General features: G+C 46.2%; 1 protein-coding gene across 3 annotated transcripts in view; it reads right to left on the reverse strand.

Annotated features, from left to right (window-relative positions):
* ELMO1 (engulfment and cell motility 1) overlaps positions 1 to 21,940 on the reverse strand; it is a 222,408-nt gene that overhangs the window by 66,725 nt on the left and 133,743 nt on the right. Inside the window, exon 1 of one of the 3 annotated variants that reach the window (XM_061464315.1) lies at positions 11,010 to 11,274. The exons of the other annotated variants lie outside the window; for them this stretch is intronic. The gene's annotated coding sequence lies outside the window, so the exon portion shown is untranslated. Of the gene's footprint in view, positions 1 to 11,009; positions 11,275 to 21,940 lie in introns of those variants that run through there. 3 annotated transcript variants of the gene reach the window in all.

The raw sequence follows: 21,940 nt of genomic DNA on the forward strand, positions 1-21,940 counted from the left end.
TCAGGTTCTAAATGTGGCTCTGTACCTTAGGTGTAAAACTGTGCAGTAGCCTGTTATTGTATCAGCTGCCACTATTAAGCTAGAAAAAGAAAAAAGGAGGTGGAGAGGCAAAGCATTAACAGCAGCATCATCCCAGGACTCAGCACTTTTTGTACTGAGGGACACATTTGGTAGCTTATTCTATTTCCAATCTTGCCTTCCTTGAAGATGATGGTTATTTGGCTAACACAGTGAAGATGGCACACTGTTCTTTGTTTTGATGAACTAAAGCATCCCAGTGTAAAACTGGAAGCACTGGAAAATGTAAATGATACAGAAATTACTCAAATACTTTTTCCTATCCCAGCACCTGTAGAAACAAGGCTCCTGTAACAGACACCTCACTGAAGGTGACCTACCTGCTGTCTCCAAAACAGTAAATATGGCCTGTTCTCTCTACTTCTCTCCTGCTTCTCTTGAGGGTCCCCTCATTCCTCCCTCCCCAAGAAGTTAACCTGCAAGCCTACCCATGACACAGCAGCTTTGGTTCACCTTTCCAGAGCTTTACAGACAAGTCCCTTTACTGATTTTCCTGGCTTTAAGGAAGTATCCTAAAGATCTCCAGAAGAGATGACCTTGCCACTCTACATGATGGAAGGCAGCAGCAGTTATTAATTTTGCCAATACAGAATTTATTACACCTCTCTAAGGGTAAACAGGAGCAAACCTGAGTGCCCAATGATGTGAGCGAAAAGCTACTGGATGGCATCTGTTAACACCCACAGCCTAATCCCCAATACTTGCATTGCTGAAACAGGACCACTGGTTTTGGTTAGAGTTAGAAGGGACCTTGAAGATGACCTAGAACACAGATGTCCAGAAATGCTTTACAGCATTATCTTGGTACTTCTGCTTCTAAATGCCTTTACCTTAGGAATGAATTCCTGAAATAAAAGTGACAGGGCTGTAGGCCCATATGATTTAGTATTTAAAAAGAGATCCGCCTAATTCTGAAGGTTCATTACCAGCAGTTGGGGGAGGAAGGGCTTGTTCAGCAATATGGCCAAGAACTGGCTCCTTCTCTTGTTCTTCCTAATAGCAATCCGGAACACGAAGGGTAGGACATCTGCCTGATATTTCAATGAACTCTTTGATGGTTACCATGAGGTATTCCCTCTTATTCCCTGTGGCATGGCAAGCCTTACTAAAGCAAAGCACTTAGGGAAACAGTGAACTGCAAAGTGAACAGCCTGCAGAGGAAAGCCCTTTTTCATAATGCTAACTTAAGTTTTGCCAAGGGTGGGACTCCTAAGCAGGGATATTTTCATCATGCAGTAAGGCCATCCTCAAAAGACCCAAAGGAAAGCATGACACCTAAGCATTACACTGAAACTAACTATTAGACAGGCCAAACTCATTTAAAATCAAATCCAACAACACTTAACTGGCTGCTAGGCTAAGCCACTTACTGTTTAAAGACCAGAAAGCCCAGTGTGGCTCTTGATGAGAGCAACACAACTGACAGCAGTGCATTTGGATTATCATGTTTAGAAATTGGTGGTTAAGGATCCTGAGTTACCACGGGATTAAGAGCAGAGCAGAGAATCTCAAGTGATGCACTGCTGCTGTCAAACACACACAGCTCCACCACCCTTTCTATCCAACCTGAAAATACTCACAGAATAGCAGGAATATGCTCTTTTTCTTCCTTTTTAAACTCATACCTTTTTATGGGTACAATATTTTCAAACCCAACTCCTCCTCAAGATTGATACCAGCAGGAAAATAACTTGAACGGTAGGTAGCATCTTCAGGCTGCTGCACAGCCTTGTTTCACTTCGACATTTGTCAGTATGGTACATGTATTAATTTAGCTATGGTTTTTTGAAGCTTTTAAGTCTGCCTAGAATCACAGGGAAAGTAAAAATAACCTGGCAATACAGAGATCTGTGTGTGCTGCAGGAATTTACATTTCCAGGGATGAGCCTGTGAACTGTACTAGTGAGAAGTCTTCCAGGACTACAGGGCAATCCGAGAGGTGAAGCATTACTTGATTATTTATAACAGAACAAGCCATTTTAATTCTTACATCAGCAATGCCAAGCATTTTGGTTATGACCTCCTATTACATCAGTTTGGATTTTCCAGTAATTCCTAACTGGAAGCATGTGTAGTAGTGTCATATTAGAACAACACTCCTGTCCCCAGGACCAAGGGTCTCGGCTTTCCTAAGAGACTTCATTCACTCTTTGAAGTAGCTCAAATCATGCTCACATAGCACTTGCACACCGGAGCAATCCCACTGAAATCCATACAACAGCTCCTGTGACTAGTTCTGCTTAGCACAAAGGAGAACTACAGAATCTGTTACGAAGCAATCCACTCTTAGATATAAATTAAATTCACTTTGGGTAATTATCTCCTCTCCCACACACAGAGAAAAACTGGAGCTACAGAAAACTACATGTTAAAAACTGTAAATAAGACATTATTGGTTCTAATACATATGAGCGACCTGATCCAGTTGAAGACGCCGCTGCTTATTGAAGGGGGGCTGCACCTCTGAAGGTCCCTTCCAACCCAAACTGTTCTATGATAGCGCAGGAGCCTCCTTTCTGGCTGTTACAGCAACACTGGTGCTACTCTGCTGCAGGGTTAAAATAAATGGTCAAACGTTACTGCCAGAATCAAAGAGCTAAACATTCACAGCAGGGCTTGATTATCTTGATTATCAACCTGGCACGATGTAAACCGCACACATCTACTTCTGCTGAGTCAAGGTGGCTTTAAAAACAGTGGATTCTTCTCTTCTGAAAAAGACTCCCTACGTCTTTGAGGCTGTTAGGGTTAGCATGGGCTATTTATAGGCATCAGTGAAAAGGAGGAAGTCTTACTCTGCTCTCCTCCTGCTCGCTGCTGGTAAGAGGAGCTTGCAGGATTTCAGCAAAATCACTGCCTTCTTTTGACAGAACTGCAATTATCAACAGGAGACAATCGCGTGGCAGCGAGATAAATCAGTGCTGTTACAGAATGACTTGGAATGAGGAAGCGCTCTGACTGACTGTGCTGCTGGACTGTAGCAGCCAACTTGGCTACCAGTACTTTCTTTCTCTTCCTTTCTCCCTGCATCCTGAGAGCAAAGCAAGTGACAAGCTGTTATCCCTGGTGGAACAAACATCCTTTCTTATATATTGATAATGAAAGCTGCTGCTTGATTTGCAACTGGCTCACATGGAGCTCTGACATCTGTAACTGTCTTTAGGAGGAGGTGCCTTTTGACTGATTTCACAGGACAATTTGAGCACTCCAGGAGGAAGACAACCCCCTGATTCCAGGGACCAGCCTAAAACTCATGGCAGTTTTAGCACTTGTTTCAACACAACCAAGGTTTCTGCTTCTGCACTGGTGTTCCTTTTAAGCAGCTCCTGAGTTTACACCACACACACAACCTACTGCATTCACCTTTCATGGGTGCTCTCTGGCACTGGCCATCAATGGATGCTCCAACTGCGTTGTGGCATCAGAGATGCGCCATACCCTTGGTCAGGTTACATGGCTTGCCAGTACTAATGATGTCGAGGCAATGATGACACAGGATCAAGGGCACGATCTGAAGGATCTGGATTCAGGCCCAGGTATCTGTTTGTGCAGGAGCTCATGATGAAATGGGCACATTTCTTTCCAGTCACAAGCTCTACACACTCTGATCATCTTTCGGCAGCCCCCTACTGCAAACTGCAATAACTTCTGGGATTTTGGTGCAATAAGACCTTTGAATTACAGCTCAGGCAAACTTGTGGAACAAGCTGCAGCTGAGCTCTGGTGTTTAAGCTTAAAATCATATAATTAGCTGTGGGCCTTTCCTATACTTTCCACATTAGAAATCTGCCATGCCTCTCCCTGACTGACAAGAAAACAGGTCTCATTCATTACCAGTAACAGCTAACAGAATCCAAAAGGTGTTTGTTTCCTTCTTGGTTGAAACCTGGCAGCAAAGTGCTTTGTAACCCCCAAAATCTCACACATATCGAGCAATCGTTTGTCTTACCAAATCAATGACAAGTATTAATGCTCAGATCTGTATATGCTTGAAACACTGGATGTTTACTCCACCGAAGAAATTCATGGTTGGACATTTCTAGCTTATACCTTAAATATATAATACAAATTCAAAGCCTTGAAATTTGCTGGGCTAGAACCTTTAGCAGAGAAAACTGTTACTGGGATTGGTGTGAAGATGAGCCTGGAGGAGAGGTCCCATGACTTTCAAATGATGGAAATCCTGCATGCAAAGGTGAGCTGATATGTAATGTCATGCATGAACAAGCAGAACAGATTTTGAGATTCACCTGTACCTCTTCTGTACCATTAGAAATGAGCATAATTCCACTTGCAACTGAAAATGGGACTTAAGGCATTCTAAGCATAACCCCAAAACATTAACTTGCTGTTTGAGATAGGGTGGTAATTTAAACAGGGGATTTTAAAAGGTAAGTTGGAAAGTAGAACAAAGGAATTTATTTGTGAAATAACTGTAAATGGACTTTTCACTCTTCTATTCAATATTTAACAGTGTTATAATGGCATTTAAAAGCAGAACAATTCAAGACCAACTATTAACATATAAATACAGTGCAACTTCTCATTGCAGTCACAAAGCACAGGAGGTATTTCTAACTCAAGCCTTTGCCTATTACCCCATGCAACAAAACGGCTAGTCATGTACAAGTGAGAGATTTGGTGGACATCACATACCTCTATGCAGCTGTAGCAAAGCAGGACCCCAAGAGCTTGACAGACCATAAAGAATCTCTCATCAGTGAGGATCCCTTTCCCGAAAGCTGAGCAGAGCTTCTGACAGCCAAATGGCTTCATTCCACCCTACAAAAGGTGCGTATGGGGAGCAGGGAGAGAATGTCTCTTGTGAGGGCACAGAGAGAGTCAGGAGAAAAGACTGGTTATTCTGTGGTCCTTGCCTTCCCTGTGGCTAGTGCCACAGGTACATTCTAACCCCTTGTGTCAAACACAGGGACTGTGAATTAGTTTTCTTACAGAGCAAGCTTCTTCCATCCACAACATTCCTCAGCATCACGCTGAATTATCAGATGCAGAGGTGGTAACACAAGCAACAAAGTGCACACCTTGACTCTGCTATGCATTATACCCATCAGGTGTCCGAATGGAGGACGGACAGGCTCTGCAAAGGCACTCTGCTGCTTTCACACAGGACAGCAGGAAACACAAGCAGATGAGAAAAGCGGCAGTCCTCACTCTGCAGATACCTATGGGACAGTCATGGCAGCCCTTCAGGAAGCATCCAGTGGGGCTGGGGTAACCTATGACTGCTTACACTTTGCCAGAGAAGGGTGGGAGCTAGGAAAGACACCACACAGCTTGATGAGGGGCTCCAAAGGCAGCACAGAATAACACCATCCTTTGCAGTCGCTTCTCCCTTAGGCACCAGGCAGAAAACCCAGCCTAAAGTTAGAACCTTATTAACTTCCCCAGCAAAGCACTGGCAGAGCTGCATTTGTAGGGAACCAGAAGATCTATTTTTGTTTGTTTTCAAGCCTGTTTAATTACCTTGGTGAGGCTAACAAAGGAACCTTCTGCTGCTTCCAAACAGAAGAGCTGCAGCTAATCCTGAAAGCCTCCCCTCCGCTCCCAAGATCCGTGGGTGCGTGTCTTTTATACATGTGAACTCATTCAAATCTTTTCACCATTTCCCCCACCGGTTTTTTTTTAGCTCCATTTCCCTCTCACTGGTGTCAGGATACAGCACACACCGGTGACAGCTTTGATCTTGCTGGAGATAACCGTATGTGGGTAGATTCGTTTTCTTTCAATGCAGACTGGGAGCAAATCCAGAGGTCGAGCCAGAAAGTTAACAGCTATTTGAAAACCTCATCTAAAAGAAAATCCCTTTGTGTGGTGTCTAATATGCCTTCGGATGTGAATCCTGAAGTACCTCGCTGCGGAAGCTGCTCTCTGTACCACCATGTTCCAAGTCTTAAGGAAACTGAAGTTCAAAGACTTAAGAGAGCTGGGTTTGCAGCTATGGAACAAGCACTTTCTTTGCCACATCAAAAGCGCTGATAAAAGCAGTCCACCAATTCAGGAGAAGAGTATATTATCTGATATATTAATTTGTGTGCTAGCATTAATACAAAGATCTCCTTTTTCACCCCATTAAAAGACTGATTTTATGCATTACAGAGGAGTTACAAATGCCCAAACCATGGCTAACCAAAGTTCCACTTTCTATGAAGGTCATCTGTGTCCTCTGAGGTCTGACTTTCACATGGGTTTTTTTGAAACCACTGAATTCTTAACCTGTGAAACTGGCCAGAATTTGTATGAAGCCCATAAAAAGGTGATCTATGCCCTGCATGCTTCTCAAAATGCTGCTGACTTACTGCAATACTTATGGGTTCTGCAAGGTATCGATGCTAAGAATGCACAACTCAATCCTTATTTTCATTTTCAGAGAATGCCATGACTCTTGTTGTACCGGAACTTTATTTTGGTGAGGTATGCATGCAGGTGATGCTCCCCTGGGAAGAGTATCAATGGTTGCAGATGAAACACTGTCTAGTTACTTGGCCTCTGATGCTCAATAAAGAACTTAAAATTGAGTCTCCCTGATACAAAGCCAATCTTCATTCCTATCGTGCTTCTCCCCACAGGGGCATGTCTCTAAGAGGGCTGTAGAATCAGGGTTGGAAGGGACCTTAAACCTCCTCCAGCTCCAACCCCTGCCACGGGCAGGGACCCCTTCCACTAGAGCAGCTTGTTCCAAGCCCCTGTGTCCAACCTGCCCTTGAACACTGCCAGGGATGGGGCAGCCACAGCTTCTCTGGGCACCCTGTGCCAGTTCCTGTGGTTCCTAAGGATGAGGAGTGTGGGGTGCCTGTGCTGCTGCTGCTTCTTAACCGGGCGGCAAAACAGCATGGCAGAGCAGAAGGAATCTGCAGTACTCTAGCTCTGAGGAAGACCCTAAGTCAACACAAAGTCATTTACGGTTTCTTGCTTTTACATTTTTGCAGTTAAGAATGGAGAAAAGCGGTGATTTGTACTTAAGAGACCAAACGAACGAGCACCATAAAAGCAGCGCACCCAGATGGGGGCAGACATGCTCCTACGGGCCTGCGCTGGGCTCAACTCTAATCCCAAATGACAACACACGAGTGGTAGCGACACGCGATCCCTCTTTGTAAGACCACTCCTGAACTCCTGCCAAAACCCCGCTCTGCGTGCCACTTAGTGCATCGAGACAATGGAGGAATAATGACAGGCCTGTGCAATCTGCTGGGACTGACAGTTCCCATTGTTCTCCAAACTTGGTGACGCACAGGAGTTTTCGGATCAGCGCTGCGCACTGCCGCACCAAACGGGCGTCAAGCAAATCAATGGGCTTTTCACCAGTCACTCCTCTTTGTTTCACTGCTCCTCCGGTTTTGTTCCGTGCCTGGTGTTGCTTTGTTGTGTGCACTTGCCATGTGTGATGCGAGGGTGCATGTACCGGACGGGGAGTGAGAGCTTCCTGTGACTTGGCACGATGCTCTACGTAAGCCAAGTCCTAGCATGGAGTGACTCTGCCTGAAAATGCTTTTTTTCCAGACACAGAAATGAGGCACTGGTCTCGTTTGAGCAGTTAGTCTGATCTGGAGTTATGACTGTCTGCAATTCATCTGGATGTAAACACACTGAGCCAACTAAAGAAGAGTTATTTGGTTTGTAGCTTGTGTAAAAGCTGTAGATCACTTGAACTGTAGTGCACTTGAATAAAGGGGTGAAAACACAAATACAACTGAGGCAAAACAGAAGACTGGTAGCTCTAGAATCTGTTTACCCAGTATATGATTGACCACAGTGTTTTTACTGAGAGTGAAAGAGGGTTAAGGTCCAGGGAAAAAATGAAATACTCAAATTCACTGCCTGTGGACACACACAAAGCCTCCCTTCTGGATTCCTGCTCTATGCTTCCAGCATTGACTAAAATATCACACATTGGTTTGGGTTGGAAGGGACCTTAAAGCTCATCCAGTTCCAACCCCCTGCCACAGGCAGGGACACCTTCCATTAGGTTGCTCCAAGCCCCATCCCACTGGCAATGAATGAGCTCTGTGAGCAGACGAAGGATAACCCATTAAGGTTAAAGCCCCTGGAAACAAGTCAAAACCTCTGCGATGCCCACCCCACCCAGGTTTTTAACATGACTGCTGCTGAGGGAAACAGAGAGGAAAAACAACCTGCTGCCTTTGTAAAACCTTGCTCTTCCAAGAAAAATGTACACAGAAAACTGAAGATGGGATCAAGGTCTGGTGGCTTCTCATGTAAGTCAATGGAGGTATGCCAACTTGGTCTGGCACCAAGCATTTTAGAAGACATATGAGTCCACTGAACCAAGTGTTTTCCAATGCAACCAATTAAAGCTACTCCAAGACAGCATTTTTCAGCTTCTGCATCCTCCCAACTGCTGCCAGCATGCCACAGCTCTCACTGAAGCCTACTCACTCCTCTGTTGCTGGAACTCTTATAGCCTGGGAATCTGTAATGCCTCTCCCACGTAGATCATCCCCGAGCAGTAATGACAAGCAACTGTTCTCTGCACCATCAGGTCAAAAATCTAATGCAAGCACGGCTTTGACTGCAACACGAGTTCTCCTACCGCAGGCACCACTGTGGGTTGAAGCCCTCAGACAGACTGATCCGATGCACTATCCACAGCTCAGCAGTTGGAGGCTGCCTCTCTCCCTCCCCGTCCCCCTCCCTTTATCTGCTAATGCACAGGGATAGACAAGCAAACAAATCCCTTCAAACAAGGTTATGGGAGATACAGGAAATCTATCAGTCACACAGTATTTGTCTAGCGCTAGTGACTAAACTTGAGAGGTTTGTGTTGTTTGAACTAGATCCCTGGAGTGCTAACAAGCCCTGGAATATCATCTTAAGAGTTGTGGTGACCTCAGAAGGCAATGTTCTCCTAGGCTTTCACATTATCTACCAGAAAATCAATCAGAAGGCAGCAGGTATAGAATTAAAACCCCCCAGACGTGCAATGGAGCATCACTATGATGCATCCCAAAGGTGTTCAAAATAACCAGCCTCAAATCAGGAGCTAACCATGCCCAGTTGTACGAGAGTCCAAGCTCTCCCTCAGCCTTTTATGGAGCATCTCAGCCTAGATCAAAGCATCCACCTCCAAGATGGGCAGTGGGCACACCTCTTTGCCTAGACTGCTGTACGTGATGGGGTTTTCAGCTCCCTCGGTTTTAAGTAAGTATAAATGAATGGTACGAGCCCCTGGGGAAGGTGACATAGCAACTAAATATCTGCTTCATTTCAGGAATGCCATTCTTGGCACTTGCATCACTGCTAAACACAACCAAGTACTGCACTAAGAGTGAACGGTTATCTCTTTTTTTGCACAGATTAGGGAAATGACATTGGTTTTAAGCTCAGTACCATAGGACGCCTGGGGCCACCATTTCAATAAGGGGTGGCCCCAACACCCCCGGGAAACACAAGGAAAAGCAACCTACATCTATGTCTTCAGAAAAGGCAATAATTCAAGCTTAACGCGGGGTCCTCCTGCATTTGTGATACATTGGGTTAAACACTCAGAAGTACACAGAGAGGAGCTTAATATAGCCTTCACCACCAGACACTCACTGCACTGATGCACTGAATTCTGTGTTCTGTGTTTCCTGATTTATTCTGACCCAACGGTTCTTGAAAACACTGACAGCTCCTTTTGGCATCAGCTCAGAGGCGATGCCGATTCCTTTAGCACAAGCTCCACAAGCACACCTTCCTGCCATAACTTGCAAGGCAGTATCTCCAAAGCAAAGCTGACCAGTTAAACCTTACTGACATGAAATTATCCCCCACCCAGCCTGAGACCCCAGGCAGCAATGTAACTTCCCAGCAGCTCCCAGCACCACAGAAAAGCAGCTGTGTGTCTAGTGCTGAAATGACCACAAAGACACTAGAAAAAGATCCCTAAAAAGCAGCCGGCTTCATCTGATGTTTGCACCTAGTTGGATTGCTATATTCCCAATACACATGGCTAGCTCAGGCACAGAGTGACAATACAGAGAGTTTGGTCCTATTTCTGCCCTGTCTCCTATGTATTTTCACAAACCAGATGAGATGACTACAGCCCCAGACAGGGTTAAAGCAGAGAGTCATCCATCCACCAAAGCTCCCGGTCTAACGGCAAATACCCGATCAAACATGAACAATGCTGAGCTGAATTCATGGCTGGGGTAATTTGAGTAACCCCAGAGGGCTACAGGGGGACAGATCTGCACACACCCCTCCCTCCCTCTTCTACATATACCATTTCTGCTTTACAGAATCAAAGCAGGGTCCCAATAGGCAAAGGAATCAACTTCTAACTCATGCCCCGCAATGGTGAAAAAGGAAACTCCACACTTTACGTGTACTCACCTGTTTCATCAACAAACAGGAAAGCTCTGGAATTTAATCTGGCTTTTAGAACCCTTCCCCAGAGAATAAATGAATGCAAAAATTCCCAACAAACTAACATAAAAGGCAGGACAATCAATGATTCCCTGGGCTGAACACAGCGAGGAATGATGAGCAACTCACGTTTTCTTGGCTTGGGGTTTAAACTAGTGTTTGACAAACCACGGTAACAACGTGTCTGTTCTTATTACACCGACACCGGGACCCCATATGGGCACCTCGGACTTGCAATATTCCCGCTCCATGTGGCTTGCCTTCCCGTTCAAACACAGAGGCGCTCTGAAATGCCTCAGGGGAATACAGCATCCTTCACAGACTAATCTTAATTAAGCTAAACAACCACCCAAGGCAAAGCACACAGCGAACTAGTTTGCCCGATGCCTGAAACCACTAGGGAGAACACGTCTTGCTCCATGTGAAACAAACCCGAGAAATCCTTCATGCTATTTGCAGTTGTTACTGCTTTTTCCTTGACACCATCCACGGATCTGTTCCCCGGGCTGAAAGAGCAGGATAAAGTACATGGGTTTACTTACAGAGATCCCCTAGCTCCATCGTTCCCGACGACAAATTCGCCTCCCACACGACAGCGAGCGGATGACTTAATGCTGCTTTCTGCGGGAGGCACAGCGCGTGCCGGCGGCAGATGGTCCCCGGTGATGCTCTCTCAGGAGATCCGTCCTCGGCATAGCCATGGGAGAGGAGGAGACCCCCTCCTTCGCACACCTTTGCCCGCTCTCCCGTCCCCACGCCGCTGGGGCGAGCATCCAGCTTTGCTTATGTTGCGGGTACCCGAGGGCCACTCGAGCTCCCATTGGCACGGCTGGGTGGAGGCAACCAATCGCATCCCGATCCAGGGAAACTCCTGCCCATTTATTTAGCATCTTGGGAAACCATATTCCTGAGGAAGAGCGAGCGCTGCTCCCCGAGCATCCTACCATCAGACGGGGGGGGGGGGGGGGTGATAAATAAATCAGAGCTCCCCATCACTGGGTCTCCCCCTCTCTGCCAGTGGGGACCCGGGGCCACAGGGGAGCGTGCCGGAGCTTCACAACGACTCGCTCCATCTCCATGGAAACAGCCTGGATGCAGCGGGCTGGATTTGTGTAGCACATCTGCTGCCAGGCTCGTAATCAACTGCAATCTCATCTCTTCCCCCTCCTTCCCCTGCTTTCACTGCTTATTTGATTGTGAGTTTGCTTTCTCTCTTCATAGGCACTGGGAAAGTACACCCAGACAGAGCTGTGCACACATTGACTTTCTCCCCGTGCAAACAAACCACGACACACAAATATAGATGCGCATATGAACACAAGAAGCATCCACCCGTACACATGCACATGCTAAGGAGGTATGCTCCCTGTGTACCCAAACAATACACCTTAGTCATATTCTGAGTTTGAGTAATCACAGAATGGTTTGGGTTGAAGGGACCTTAAAGCTCCTCCAGCTCCAACCCCTGCCACGGGCAGGGACACCTTCCACTGGAGCAGCTTGCTCCAAGCCCCTGTGTCCAACCTGCCCTTGAACACTGCCAGGGATGGGGCAGCCACAGCTTCTCTGGGCACCCTGTGCCAGCGCCTCAGCACCCTCACAGGGAAGAGCTTCTGCCTAAGAGCTCAGCTCAGTCTCCCCTCTGGCAGGTTAAAGCCATTCCCCTTGGCCTGTCCCTACATCCCTTGTCCTAAGCCCCTCTCCGGGTTTCCTGCAGCCCCTTCAGGCACTGGAGCTGCTCTCAGGTCTCCCCTTCAGGAGCCTTCTCTTCTCCAGGCTGCCCCAGCCCAGCTCTCTCAGCCTGGCTCCAGAGCAGAGCTGCTCCAGCCCTCGCAGCATCTCCGTGGCTTCCTCTGGACTCAGTCCAACAGCTCCACGTCCCTCCTGTGCTGCTGCCCCAGAGCTGGATCAGGGCTTCAGGGGGGTCTCCCCAGAGCAGAGCAGAGAATCCCCTCCCTGACCTGCGGCTCCCATGCTGGGGATGCAGCCCAGCACACGGGTGGTTTCTGGGCTGCAGGTGCACACTGTAAAGTAACAGAGCAGCAGAAGACAAAACCGCTGTACGGGCTGTCAAAACACTACATCTTGCTTTCCAGCTCCATAAACTGCATCTGTCCAAACGGGGGTCAAAGTCTGACACGACTATTATGAAACTTCCTCAGCAATGTGCTTTGCTAGCGGGCTTCCAAAATTAGATGTGGCACACGCACACGGTGACCTGAGTCTTCAGGCAACTAATTCTACACTGGATGTTCCTCCCCTACTCCACTGCCCAGGGCCTGATGAAACATGCCACCAGGAAAACTTCACGCACAAAAGGGTTGTTACTCAGAGTTATAAATCTCTGTCCTACCTTCTGATGATACAGGAAAGCAATGACGAGCAGGTCAGGAGAGGAAAGGAAGCAATATCTGAGAGAGAGGAAAGACTCAGGCCAACAATGAAGTCAGCACAGGGACTCGGCAGTTGGGGGCAGTTTCTGGCTGCTCCTCAGACACTTTTGCTGGGAGACCTGAAACAATCTTTCATTCTCTCCATGCTTCTGTGACTGAAACTGCAAAAGGGGGAGAAAACCTAAATGCATCCATTTATATTACGAAGATAAGCCCAGAGAGACTCTGAGACACTGACACACTATTATAATGGCGTTAGAGAAGACTGGACAAAAAGAGGACAGATTCCTTGGTCATAAACACCTTCATTCCTTTAACTAAAAGAGGAACAAAAATTGAAGGCGCTTCTGAAAAAAAAAAACCCAAACCCCAACGTTCCTGTACTGCCCTAATAACAGACACCCACTGCCTTAGCCCTGCAAAACAGCAGCCTTTTAAAATGCACCACGACAGAGCCTTGCGGGTAGATTCCCAGATCACCCTGTGTAATAAAGGCCACTCCTTGTGAAATGTTTTCTACCTGGGTCTAATCCAGAGTCCAGGAAGGTCTTTGCAGCCTGTTGGTCTAGTGCTCACGAGCAAAGCCCACAGAGAGACACGAGACCTGGCTTCTCAGGGCACCTGCCACTCCGTTATTTCTGACAGAGAAATGAGCTTTCAAGAGAACTGCGATGCTTTGAGGGCTCAGGATGCTGTAAGGATTCATTTGTGCTTCTGGTTTTCATTCTCTTCTAGAGCATCGCCCCCTCCTACTTCCTGCAGCACCACTGCTATGACGATTACCCTGAGCCTGCAGGCTTTTATGGTCACTCCTTCAGTTTTGAAACATTAAACTGTGGAGAGATGTACGATGTGCATCTTAAGGGAAGGGAGGGGGGCAACTAGAAAGCCTCAGTTTGCTGGCAGGACTGTCATGGAAAAAGGCAATCTACCCAGTTGCATCCCTCTCCCACCACCTCCTGACGCCTACATCACACAGGGGAGAGGGTGCTCTGAGGGTACAGTCCATACCCTTCACTTGTGTGTGAAGGATAAAGCAGTTCAGCAGTTCCATTTGCTAGTCATTGCTTCTTGTTTAGACTGGAACTGCTGTTAATACACAGAGCTTAAAACAGTCATGCAAACCATAAATACATACGTAAAATGATACCGGACAGCGAAACCCGACTGTCCTGTCACATTCCCACCGGGTCTTTATGCTGCTTAGTTTTTTTAAGCCAATATGAAATTGGAGAGCTTCCTAACAAACACATTGTTCCTTTCTGTTGATGATACAGAGTTCAAAACTGCCCATTAGGAAGGGCCTTGTTAAACAAAGCTCTGCTGCAAGCAAACCTAATGATTACCAGTGCAACCTGGAAGTGGCTGGAGAAACACAACCTCGGTCCAGTTTATAAACCTCTTCATCTGTATTTCACCCACCGATGGCAAAAGGCTGTGTCCCAGATTAGGGCAACCAGTCATGAACTTAGAAGCCCCATTTTTAAGGTGTTTTCCTGCTGTAAGAAAGGAACAGAAGTGGCAGAGATCTGTTTCTGATGGCAGCAAGCTGTTAGTTTTAACTGTAAGAAGCCTCACCCTTTGTCACCTTCTTTTCTTAGTAATCTCCCCTGCAAATGGCATTCCTGTTCCTCCCAAGGCTGTGGTGTGAGAATAAACAGGCTGAAAGTTTCACTGCGCTCCAAAGCAGGCCAGGGCACAATTACCCAAGAAAGCTTTTAAAGGAGATCAAATATTCACAGCTAGAAAAACCCAGGCAAATTCAAAGCGACTTCATAAATGAGACTTGTGAACAATCTAAGGCAGTGGGATGGAATGATGCTGTCTACCCAAGAGGATCAAAGACTCCCAGGAAGGCTCCACACCAAAGCTGCTGCTTGCCAACCTGCCAGCAGCCCTGGGCAGTATGCTGCCATGGGCTAAGACCTGTTCGTGTGGGAGAGCTGAGGAGCACTCAACAGTGATATAATGCTTACTCATTCCTCTACATTGTGGGGTTTACTGTTTTTAGCCCACATGAGGAAGACGGTTAACCTCCTAACGCTTCCCAAGTCACAGATTCCCTGGTTGGTTCCCAGTGGACTCCTCTTCCAGTGCCATAAATTACCTGTCAATTCCCAGTAAACTTCCCAGCCCTTTCAAAACTCCATTTGTAGCAGCAACTGAGCTGCTGCAGGAATTTGCCCCTGTTCAGCTATTCCAGGAATACCAACAGATTTGCCTTCCACATCTGTATTTCCGAAGTGGCAATTAGGCTGTAGGTAATACACACAAGTATTTCAGAGACTTCCAGGGCCACATTACACATTTAGTTTGGTTTTCCCCAAATCTTAGTATCAGAAACCCTTATGTCTCCGTTGGCAGAAGCCCTCTACGCTCTATTTCAACAAGCAGGTTTGGGGTTTTTGTTTGTTCTTCCCTAATGTTACTGCATCTGAAAGTAGCTTTTGGATAGCAGCACATAAGCACAAATTAAGATGAAAATGCTGGGCCACGGCATAAAGAGTTATCTATCCTTCCTGCCACTTAAGGCAGCCCTACTACAAACCACAAAGCTTATCTGACTAGGAACACCGGGTGCTATATAAGCTGCTCAAAACAGTGTGAGGAACACAGCTTTGCAAATCAGCTTAGACGTGACCTTCAGAGGTGATCTGCCACCACAGCACCCAGCAAGGTCCGTCTGAATTACAAAGCCACAGACCCTTTCATTCTGCAGAGCACACACTGCATTCCCACCATCCAAGCGCCAATGAGCACTTTCAGTACTCACTACCTTCTCCTGTACTGTGAGCACGAGGAGCATTCTGGCACCACCAGCCAAGCTGCCCCCCTTCTGAGGATGCATGCTTATGCTAAAGCCTTTGAGATGCATGGAAACCCCTCCCCTGCAGTCCTGATCCAGCTCTGGGGCAACACCACAAGAGGGATGGGGAGCCGCTCTAGTGAAATGTGTCCCTGCCCATTGCAGGGGTTGGAACTGGATGGGCTTTAAGGTCCCTTCCACCCCAAAGCATTTTATGATCCTGATTCTATGAAAATTAGAGCTTTATACAGTTTCACACAACAGTCTTGGACACAGACAACAGCAGTCTGGATGATGACTGTCTAGGGGTGTTGAATTTGCAATACTTCATCTTCTCTGACAACTGAAGTTCTTCAGCTAAGCCAAAGACAGCCTACAAACAATCCTGAAATTGGCTACAGGAACCGACATGAATATTTCTCAGTTTTCCTATTGCTAAACGATTACGCGCAGTCTGGGTGGTGAAAGGAGACTTCCTAGTCTAGACAGCACGGCTGTAGGCTCCATTTCCACCTCCGATGTTAACTCCAAGAAGCTCTAAAATGCCTCATGTTTAATGCAGAACTAAAATACCCCAATCTTCAAAAAAACGAAAAAACAAACAACAAGAAGAAAGCCACCACAGCCACACACGAGAAACCTGCTGTAAATAAAAGGAAGGAAGAGAAACTGGGTTGCTTAGAAGAGGACTGCTCTGTCACAGTGAACAGATCTGATGTTGGATAGATTCCGATGCACATGCACACAAAAAGAACATTACTTCTAACCCTGACCCTGGGAACAGCAGAGACCTATCTGACAAACAACCTCAAGTGATGTTCAGGTTTGGAGGCAGCGTCATATGCAATCATGGGTTGTCTTTGTACAGCTACCATATAAAACTAAAGAGCTTAGAGTACACAGGCTCCCGCCTCTGCCTGCAACCTTTAAGTCCTGCCACTGCAAACATAGACAGCAGCCACATAGCAAGAGAGGGCACTGAAGAATTCCACATCAATGGTAACAAATCCAGACAGTGGACACAAAAAGGTTCCACCGCACACATCACCGACACCCAGAATCCCTACACAGCACTCTGAGGTGTACAGCTGCAAGGGCTGCAGACATCACCTTGCGTGTTTTAGAAGTACATTCAGCCTGTGAGTGCCACCTGCCAAATCTGCCACATAGCCATCATCCACAGCTGGGATTAGGATTTCCCTGCTCCCTCCTTTGCCCACCTTGCTCAAATTCATCTCATAGTTTTCTACCAGACCCCCTTTGCAACACGCTGAGAGGATTTTCAGTCACGTCCTCTAAATCTCAGTTCTCTCACTCGCTCCCTTGGTTTGGAGCACACGTGGCCAGGAGAGAACAATTTCACATCACTGCAGCATTTTACCTGCAATAATCTTATACCTACTTATACCTATTTATAATCTACTTCTCCAGCTCATGCTTTGCACAGACTGCCAAACCAGCAACACAAGCTGGATTTATCTGCAATCCATCAGTCTGAGACTTCCCTTTAACGCTTGAGTCCCCATAGGATGGGATCTGAGGAACGCATGCCATACTACTAACGCTGTTGAAATAGGTTATGCCGTGTATGTATTCAGTTTTGCCTCTCTTACACGCATGCATGCTCACCTCCATCTTACTCATTAGTGCATTATGGTTTTCTTCTTCTAGAAGATGTAGATTAAATCTCTCCCTGATCATGTGCAATGGCAACAGAATGATTTATTTTACTTTTCTGCTTTTAACAAAACCAAAGAGCAATAGGAAAGACAAAAGAAAATCTCACCTGTCTCAGGTATCTGAACTCCCCCTGATGCTGTCATGGTTCACCACTGAAATAATGAGGTGTGACTTCTTTAATATGTTAATTACATAAATAGGTACTTAGGAACTACTTAAACAGGAGATTATTTACCCCATTGACTGCAGAAGCCCATGTGTCAGCACATCTGCTGCACAGGGATATTAAATCTGTTCACACAAAACTCATACTGTCTGTGGCTAATGGGGAAGAGGTTAGCAGTGTGAGACCTGAAGCAGGGGCTCTGGGTTTTATCCAACAGGCCCTTAAGACTGGCACAATGGATAACGTTAGCAAACACCTCTGGATTCCTAAATACCCTATATGAACTTGCCTCTGGGAAAAGAAGGGGGACTTTTATTCAGGAGAGTTTTCTATGTGTCTGTTTTAATTGCAAAAGCTTCTGCTCTGTGTTATTTAAGAGGAACACTCAGACACCCAGCAGCCTATAGATGGACAGTATCAGTGTGATTATGCACTTTAAGACTTGAACGACAATGGTGGTCCATGATGTTTAGGAAGAGTGCATTGAGAGCAGCTCAGTTACAGAGTTAGCTTTGCCTTGGTTCACCTTCCCAGCTGCTGCTGGAGGAGCTCCAGCCCATTATTTTAATAAGCTGATGCTGAGGGCCTCTCCTCCATCTATCACATCCATTTCACACTACTGCCACAACACAGGCTCACAGGGACTGGTACACTGGAGGTACAGAAAGGGATTGCCAAGACTGCAGTTAATGAGAGGAAGAGAGAACACGAGCCTGGTTTCCACATCCAGCAAGCGCACAGCAAGCTTTCTTGAGCAGAACAAGCTCTGTCTGCTTGCACCTCATGCAGCCACGGAAATCAAACCGATGCTCATACCAGGTGAATGAACAGCTAGAGCTGTGCACCACAGTTATGTTTTTGCAAGGCCCCTCCAACAGGAGCAGTTCACCGAGTGGACACTTCACCTTAGCTAGAAAGCGCAATACCCTCCCTACCCTCCTAAGGCAACTCGGAGCACACAAAATGAGCTCCTGACTCCTGCAGTCTCTGGCAGGACATGTCTGCTCCCATGGGCTTCAGAGCCTCACTGGGTTAAGCTGGGCTTTGCAAACATTCCCTTCCCAAAGACATTAACAGCCACTTTATCAATCCACATACATGGAAACGTGCAGCCAAATATACATACCCCAAACACGTGTCTCATGCACAACAGAAGCATGCCCACACACCCCCACTCACAGCCAAATGCACTATAAATAACCCATATAAATAGGCTTGCTTAAATAAAGTGTCTTGCTTAAATAAAGCCGACATAAACACTCTTTTTTACTGCCTGCTGCATCTCACATTCAAATCTGGGAAGTGGCAACCACGTTGGAATGACTGGAGAAACCCCATCAAAGCACATTAACACCCCACTCAAAGTCAACAGATGTGAAGGGCAGGTGAGCTCAGCATCTTGGGGTAACACATCACTAGTGAGGATTGTGTGAAAAAGAGGAAAGGCAGGCAAGTTTTTGTGTGTGTTTTACCAATATCTCCTTATCTGATAACAAGGTAAGTATTAGTAAGACAGGCAAGTGAGGAATTGCAAACAAACAGAGGAGATCCTGAAGCACTAAAGCAGCAACCCCCCAAAAACTGAAGGTATAAAAATAAACTAGGAAAAGGAGTATTAGAAAAGGAAAAAGAACTTTCCCTTCTTTCTCTGTGCACCAGATGACCGTCCATACTCCTCCCTATGCCCATGTCTCTATTCATCAGTATGGTTTTATGGCTGCTTTGTGTCTCACCCTTTCCACAGCCCTTCAGGAAGCTGTGAAGACTGCGTTCTCTGAAGACGGGTAGGAAGGACCGGCTGTCAGAAAGGACTCTCTGAACCTCCCTCCAGCAACCCGACTTCGCATTCAGCCCACACACCAGGCCCGGCTCTATCAGTGTTCTGGCTCATTTTGTCAGGGCTGTTGCATCTGCTCAGAGCTTCCTTCCCACTAATGAGCCTCCCCTAATCACTCTTCCCAGTATGTATTTCTTCAGTCTCAATCACCCGTGAGCTAAAGATGCTATCAATACTGCAGCACGGCCACGCTTGCCATCTCAGAGGCAAATCCTGCCTTGCTCTTGCTCTCTTCATTGAGCTCTCTGCTCTCTGCACATGGTAGGTGGAATGATTTATTCCTCTTCCAAGGGAAGAGGCACATTTATAAAGGTCAAGTGACGCAGAGGCAGCTACAACAGTGGGTGCAAGTTTTCTTCTTTCATTTCCCAGCCTCTGAAGCACAAACGCATGCTTAGTGCTAAGCCAGTAGTATTTCTACCTGTTCTATTAGCCTTTATTCAGGGTTGGACCATTTTCATTCCATTAATGCTTTCCTCTAAACACATTTCAGATTTGGTTAAAAGAAGTATTAAAAGATTGAGGTTTAAAAAGGTTTCAGTCTTCCTTAATCATGCAGGGATCTATTTTCAAAGCAGTATGCCAGGAGTATTCCACGTGACTCCCATTCATGTTAAAATTAGAGTCACCAGAATAAACCCCATATGCTGCTTTCAAAAGGTACTGCAACATGTCCAAGGAAAATTTCTGCAGCTTAATGGTGCTTGCACAATTTTGCTGCCTGTTTTTCCTCCGTTGATTCCTGCATATATTTTTGAACACCTTTTCCTTTCCTTAAATAACACTTTGTACTATTTGGAAAAACAGAAAGCAGTGATTTGCTGGTTGACTTGGTTCCTCCGCAGCCTTTTTCTTTTACGATTATCAGTTTAATCATGATAGCTTTGCTCTGTAGGACGCAGAGCCTCCAGCATCACTCTTTTCTCAAGTGCTGCTCAATACTTCTGTGTTAGCCTGAAAGTGATTTTCACATCTGGACAGCAGGGAAGTTGCTTCAGTGCAGGCTGAGGCACAGTCTCTCCTTGGCGGTAACAGCACCGCTGCTTGTACTGAAGCCAAGCAATGTGAATGTAGGTTTCTACATTCAAGGTCCTCGCATAGGGATCTTCTGGCCAACACAGAACATCTGCAACATCTGTGGCAGCCACCCAAAGCCAGCTGCAGCGCCGGGCTTGCTGTGAGCACGGCTTGTCCTGGGTTGCCTTGGTCATCACAGCGAGCATGGCCTATGCTGTGCTCATGTACACACATACTGATAAACAGCAGCTCATTATTAAGTCTGGCATTTATGACCCCAGCCTTCTGGGTCATTTGAAGAGAGAGAAAGGAAAAGCACTAGTCTCTGAGAGCTCTGGTTCTCTTGTCACCGCTCTCTAATTTCCACTGCTTACTGACATGCTGTGCGTGAGACACCGTGCACAGAAAGACAGTGTGAATGCCACCTCTGTTACCTCCCTCATCCCTCTCACTGCTGTCCCAAACTGCAACACATTCACCTCAGCCATCTACATCAACACTGCACCTAACCACTTGGCTACTTTACAGGATGTAATGAGGGAAAAACCATTTCGCTTAAATGTGGACGGCGCTTCCACCCCAACAAATGCCTACTTGCTAACAGAATCAGGACACAAGAAGTAAACCAGGATAGGGCTGTCCTGTCATTAAAGCACTGGCCATTTAACTAGCGGCCAGGTTCCCACCTCTACCACTAGTTTTCCAGGCAACATGCAGCACGACATCATTGATGTACTGTGATCCAACTAAAAGCTACTTAACATCACCTTTCCTTTCTCCTTTGTTACCCTTTGTACATCCCATCAATTTAAATGGTGGTCTCCTTTGGCCAGAAACCTGTGCATAAAAGAAATACCTACAACTTCCCAGGATAGCGGAGCGAGAGCTTGCGCACAGAGACAGAACCTGCATGCAATGGAGCTTTAGCTAAGGCAGGGGTTTGCGTACGAGGCAAGCACTTAGAAAGAAAGAAAACAAACCAAAACCAACCACAGCACAACAAACATCCCCCAAACCAATCCACCAGGAGCCAGACATCGCTCTGCAATTCCTGCACATTAGGGCTCAGCTAGGAGCTCCCATGGTTAGACAGGATGCCATCTCAGCTGAGCTATGTAAAAAAAGCTGAATACTGATACATAAATATTCTGTGACTATTTGGTGAAACTAAACAAATAAAATACATATTTAGTGAAATATTTAAACATTTAGTAAATATTCAGTGACACTTTCTTACCTAAATGCTAGCAAGAAGAGCTTTGAGGAAATGCTTTTGACCTTACATTTCTGAAGGAGCTTGAATGCCCCTGAGTAACAACAATTCAGCTGTCAGAGTGAAAACAAGTTAAAACTGCTTTAAAGGGGTCACTGCAGTTAATGGGGAAAGCCTGGCTTCTTCTAAGTGGTTCCTGCATCCATCACAAGGATCTTTTGCACTTTCTTTAACATTAGAAAAACCCAGGAGACAGGCTGATGCTGCATCTGTGTGTGTTTCAGTGATAGGAATGACTATTCCTCCCTGTTTCCTACTGGATAAAAAGGCAAGATTTGCACATAAAGCTACGGAACAGTTC

The sequence above is a fragment of the Pezoporus flaviventris genome, unplaced genomic scaffold (genome assembly GCF_033815535.1).
Source record: "Pezoporus flaviventris isolate CSIRO_AGI_PZ_B2104156 unplaced genomic scaffold, CSIRO_AGI_Pfla_v1 ptg000037l, whole genome shotgun sequence".
NCBI lineage: Eukaryota > Metazoa > Chordata > Aves > Psittaciformes > Psittacidae > Pezoporus > Pezoporus flaviventris.